The sequence below is a fragment of the Anoplophora glabripennis genome, unplaced genomic scaffold (genome assembly GCF_000390285.2).
Source record: "Anoplophora glabripennis isolate ALB-LARVAE unplaced genomic scaffold, Agla_2.0 scaffold1652, whole genome shotgun sequence".
NCBI classification, from domain to species: Eukaryota; Metazoa; Arthropoda; class Insecta; order Coleoptera; family Cerambycidae; genus Anoplophora; species Anoplophora glabripennis.
The window spans coordinates 19,075-25,433 of NW_019417735.1; the positions used below are offsets into that span (position 1 = coordinate 19,075).

At 29.1% G+C, this 6,359-nt stretch overlaps 1 long non-coding RNA gene across 1 annotated transcript in view; it reads left to right on the forward strand.

The window, feature by feature from the left end:
* Positions 1-5,693, forward strand: part of LOC108915143 — a 7,677-nt gene extending 1,984 nt beyond the window's left edge. The window contains exons 2-3 of the long non-coding RNA XR_001964700.1: positions 3,308-3,402; positions 5,587-5,693. This is a non-coding gene — a long non-coding RNA (uncharacterized LOC108915143). The remainder of the gene's footprint in view (positions 1-3,307; positions 3,403-5,586) is intronic.
* Positions 5,694-6,359: the final 666 nt, after the last annotated feature.

Genomic DNA, 6,359 nt, shown 5'->3' on the forward strand with positions numbered 1-6,359 from the left:
TAGAGTAACCAGCCATAGCGAAAGAAAACTTGTGCACTGAGAACAACTGTCAAATACGTACTGTTTATTTCACTAAACATCAACCAACTATTATAAGAAAATACACAACATTTTTGCAAAATAAAAAAAGGGGCTAAAAAACATAAAACATTCCACATCTCCGCAACCGTTACTTTGCGGACCAATGTTTATTGAGACTTTTCTGCTTATTTTGGTTCATGCTATTACCTCCTTAAATAATTTACACTCTTTTTTTAACACCCTGTATAACACAATTGTCTTATTTTATTGCAGTTTTCGAAAAATTATTGTTTGCATCTTGAAGCGAAATGCTTTTGCGTTCTCAAATGGATAAATAACTTCCATTCTTGAACGCAAAAGTACCATTTCGTGTTCTAGATACAAAAATAACTATTTTCGTGCAACTGTTTGACAAAGCTTCGTATATCACACGTATTTTAAGTATAATTTTTTGGTAATGTATTTTATATACAAATTATGGTCAACAGTTTCACAATTATGTGACGTACATATTCCACGTTTATTTAAGTAACTCTGGGACGCCAAAGGAGTTAATAAAATTAATACAGCGCAAACAAAACAGATTTAACTATAGCTTTCAAAGGGAAACCTGGTAATTTACGTGTCGCGTTATCGAAAACAACAGTTTCGGTAGAAAATCTGATTTTGAAGTACTCGTAAATTGCTCAATTAAAATAATTTTAATGTGACAGATGGATGAAATCGACTGTCAACAATACATCATATTATGCTACTGTACACATAGAGCAGGGCGGATGAAGCGCGGCGTCGATCTCGGGCGATGAACAGCTGGAAGCTTTATCGGGGCGACTCCATATCCATAATTGATAAAGTGCAGTTAAATAATACTTATGTTTTAATATAGTCACATTACTGATTATAGTGTGTCAATATTTTTTTAAGCTCTACATGAAATATTGGTTCACACGTTTCGTGCTCTGGGCTGTAGGCCAACGAATCAAGGTCTGGCGGAATATTTTTCTGGCTATCGTAAAGGCTCCTTGTTTTCTATGAAAGTGTGTACGGATATGCTTTATTCTTTGATACGAGGTTTATTGTTTAAAAAAACATTTACTACAAATAAATAGCTAAAGCGATATTATTTAAATTTGGTAAGCAGCACTGAAAAAATGGGGTAAAATCACATAATAACTACTAGACTAGGCGGGATCTGTTTCAAAACACCAATGTATGAATGTTTTATATAGTATCGCTAATTTTTGCTTTAATGGCTCTAAAATAATAAGAAAACTGGAAAAAATTCCATTTTTTTTTTCTATTTTTCAACACAGTTCAAAAACTATTCATTTTAGAGAAAAATTGAAGAGGAAAAAAAGATTCGTAATTAAATTTTACACAATGGTGTACCAATTTTTAAATAAAAAATACAACATAATTATTGCAAATATAACAAAAACAAAAAAAAAGTGAAAAAATTACAATATTTTTGCGATTTTTTTAGAAGTACTTATTTTATAGGTAGGAGCTTAATTTAATATAAATTTTTTGAAAAGCAGGATTTCATCTTTGATATAAAGTTTTAACAAAATTGAAGTTATATTGAAGTCATTTAAAAAAAATACATAAAAATAAAAGTCAGTGATAGTTTCTTCTAAAGAACCACCCCTGGAGGTAATAGAGTTTTGTTTTACATTATATAGGAAAAATATTACTTTCAAGTTTATTTTGTTTTGAAGAATATTTAATTTCAAAATTAATAAACATTCACATTAACCAAAATTTTATTTAATAATTTATCGTGATAAAAAAATATAAATTTCACCGAGACTAGTGTCTGCCTTTTAAGGAGGTATATCGGGTTTACTAAAATGCACATATGTACTTGAAATTTATATAGCGTATTACCCAGTGCTCCCTCTGTGCGTCATATTTTTTTGAAATTTTTTTTGAGTCTAGATTTTGAGATATTGTTGTTGAAAGTTGTTCATTTTAACATAGGTTTATATGGCGAAGATGGACGGTGCGGCTCTTTTTTTGCCCATAACTGAGAAAAAAATGTAGAAATTGTGAAACAAAACTTTTCCATAGATAGTACACAGTATTATCTTATTTTTGATGTAAAACTAATGTAAGTTTTGAACATAGTACAGCTGTATTAATTAGAAACAGAAACCAATAATTGCATTTCTGTCTGACTTGAGGATTAATGTGGCAACGTCGCAATCAGCTGACAGCAAGGAGGGAATACATTTGAAAGACTTGATAAAAACGAAATTGATTTCAAACATATACATTTTTCCTAAATCCCATGTACATTGTTATCAACAATAAATTATCCACAACAGATGATTTTTTGTAATGTTTTTAAAAAACTAGATTAATTAAAAAAGACTAGGAAGCTGTGATATATTTATTGGAATAAAAAATACAGTTGATAAATCCTTTTAATATATTTAATGGTTTATAAAAACATCGTAATCATTACCCAGCAATATTTAGGGTTACATAAAGTTTTCTTTACTTGATTAATATAATTAGTAATACTTGAGATAAAAGCATTTGTACGGAATAACAAAGGAACATAAATATTTCTCAGCAAACTTTATATCTAAAAAATTAGTTATAGTTGCAAAACTTTTGTAACATTACTAAAATAGAGATTAAAAACACGAACAGTGAGTAATAATGTAATTTCTATCACAGAACCTTCAAAATTGCATCCAACATTTTCTTTGACTTGGACGAGAGATGGGCGCGAGTGTCATTTCATTTCTTTAGAACTAAATTAACATAATTCTCGTTGTTTTACCAGTTCACATGATTTACGGATTTTAAATAAAGGATACAAATCTTCGCGAGGATAATACGATATATTTGCTATATGTAATAATTATATTTTACATAGTTTACACACAATACATTTTTGAAAGCGTACGCATCTTTACCCGAATTTGACGCGCAATATCTCCGATGTCCGAGGTCTGTAGGTTCACAGTATGTACAACAAACTGCACTCGATTATTAGCACTGTTGCCATATCTACATAGTGTTTATGCGTTCATTAAATATAATTTAAAACTACTTAAATATTACATTTTTATGTTGTTAATTTTCAGTATGTATGTTATGTGCATATTGAGTAGATTTCTTTGCTATACAGGGAGGAAAAAATTTTATATGAACTTATTGTGACATTATTTTCTCATTATCTATCCATATCCGAGAGATTGACCACCATTTCCGGGACGCCCTATATAGATAATTTTTATCGCAAATAATTTCAATACAATTTAATTTTTTCAAGATGTTAACGGATTTTAGTCCCATAAGAAAAGCATAGGACCCCCCTGAGATCCTCACTTCCCTCGGACCCCGACATACCTCCTTAAACAATTGAAGGTAAGTAGATTTTCCTATTTGACAATTTGAGATATCCGAAGGTACATAAACATAAATTATATAAGTATATACAATTAAATTACACGACTAATAAAAATAACATTTCAATAGATATGTACATAGGTATACATTATGCTACGTGATCCCTCACACAGGCTGATTGATTTAACTTATAAAATATCGGTTGAAGAACAGAGTCGGTAGAAGGGAAAATTTGTGATCAAAAATGTATGAGTGTTTGAAAATTAGAACAGAAAATAGCAAAATAAGCGATCTTTGAGATAAATCGGTTGTCGAAATGGGCAGCAGTTAGAATTTATTTAATTATAAATTGTCTTATATATATCTACTTTTTAACGTTGTACAAAAACCTTTGAAAATGTCAGTCGTTGTTTAAGACAAATATGATAAAAATAAAAAATTTACATTTAGGTATGTAATAATATAAAATGAGAAACAGGTTAATATTACTTACTACAAATTTTCAAAATCAGCTTACACTTCATTATTCTACGAATATTTTCCCGTAGCGCACAAAATATTGCGATTAAAAGTTGGTCAAAAGGACACAGCACTTAAATCTTAACTCAATCAACTATTTCTTTGATGCAGGAAGAAACTTATTGCTTATAAGATTATGTTCTTTCCTTTTATAAATTAACTAATAAAAATTATAATTATGTCAGTGATTTTTATCTCACTAGATAAAACTGCTTTAGTCAGAAAATCAAGACCATTAAATCCTTGCTTTATTCCGACTATACTCGTATGTTCCTATTTCGGTAATATGATCTGTCAAAATTTTGAAAAAATGTGGTTTTGTCAGTTTGTTTCTGCATATCCTGTAACAGCAAAAGACCAGTTTTAACAACTAATCATGGACACTATATAATACACAATTCCAAAATTTTATCAAGGTAGGTATACAAACCAAGGGGTTTTAAAGTTAAAAACCAAAACGTAAATTACCAACTATTCCTTTGGGGCCCAATATATCCGTTGGGACGAACATTGGGAAAAAAATTATAGGAAATTATGTTGACCTTCACTATACGCTCCTGCATGCCCGACGTTTCATGTCGCCAAAAAAATGTATTCTCTTTGCTGACGATACCACTCTGTTGTCTAATGAAATGGCAGTAAATTGGTTTTTAGCAAATAATTTAACACTCAATCCAGATAAAATAGTAAAAAATAATAATAATAGTTCATTGCATGTATTGGGAGTGGATAGTGATGAAGTTTATCCTGGAAAGATCTAGTAAATGTGAAAATGTGTAAAGTTGTCAAACATAACATTTTTATTTAGACAGTTACGTGGGTTTCTCAACTATGGTATCTATTTTAATATATTTCATTCGCGCATTTCATATGCTATCATTTCGTGGGATATTTCCAGTGCTGCCCTAAAAGTTTTTCGTCAACAAAACAAAATATTTCGCATTCTAGCCAATGCTAATTTCCGCCACCACTGTCTCGTCTTTTTTTTTTAATTTAGTGTAATGCCCTTGTCTTCTTTATTTATTTTTATTTAGTGTTTTAGACATACATACTAATAAGAAAGATTTTTCGTAGTTACAATACAAGAAAAGCAAGTTATTTGAGACCTCCTAAATTTAAATCAAAATCCAAGAACAATTCATTAATTCTAAATATATATAATAAACTAAGCCTAATAACTAGATCATTACAATTTATAAGAATAAAATTAAAAGTTACATTACAAATAAAGCTTATTACTGTGTAAAGGAATATTTTGCAGATACCAGTATTGTCTAACATTTAATAAATAATTTTTTTGTATGAATTGTCACGAGGTGCACTTTTCATATTACCATTCTTTTATTACTGCACTGTCTTATTTTATTGTATTTCTAGATACTAAGTTGACTTTTATTAAATAATTGTTTTAATGTTTTCTCTATAGGTAAATTTATATCATTTTTACACACACGTTAGGACATTGAAATACAAGGTGTTCAATGCACAAAATTTATAGCAATATTTCTCAGGTAAAATTAAAAAAGAATTGTTCCGTTTCCAAAATGTAAGCCTTCAAAATTTAAAAAATATATTTAACTATATGGATTGAAGAACACTTTACTATTTTTGCAAAAGTATGTCTACTACTTTTAAACCTATTCTTATGGAAAAATAATTGTTTAACATTTGATTCTGTTCCAGGATTGGTAACCCGCTCCCTTTCCTATAACGTACCACTGAGGATCCAAGTAACCAGCTTTTTTATATTGTCTGCAATTATGTAAACGCAATAAAATTGTTTAGAAGCAGGTGCTTGTTTTATTTCAAATAAACAAAGAAATATGGAAATGATAAAAGTACCTACAGTGTGTTATTTAACTACGTGCCCAAACTTCAAGGTGTGATTCTTTGAGTGATTCTAAGACGAAAAATTTATGTAAACATAGGTTTACCTATACATAGGAGATGTCAAACTTTTTTTAAAAAACTGTTTTTTCGTAAAAATCTTAATAATTCTTTAGCCGATTTTGTTGAAATTTGACAGTGTTATTTATAGTAAAAAGGGTTAATTTAGATTAAAATTATTAAGTATAATAAAAAATTAGAACTAACAAACTATTAAAAACTGGGGTGTACCTGTTATTTTTTCCTTATCAATAGTCTATTCTAGGCTTAGAAATTGTTATAAAAATGTTCAATAATCAATTAAAAAATGTGTTTTGTTGTCCATAAACATGCGTGATTTTAATTTTTTTTTTCTCCAAAAAATTGCGAGACGAAAAAAATTCAAGAGACTGAAAAGTTGTATTTTTAGTTGCTATGCGAAAAAAAATATTATAATTATTAAAATTTTAAAAAAGTCAGTGGCGCACATTTTTTTTGTCAAAAATATTGGTTAAGGTGCCCGCCGGGACGCCACTGGACCTAATAATTTTAATCTAATTAGGGTCAAATTAGCCCCTTTGTACTATAAA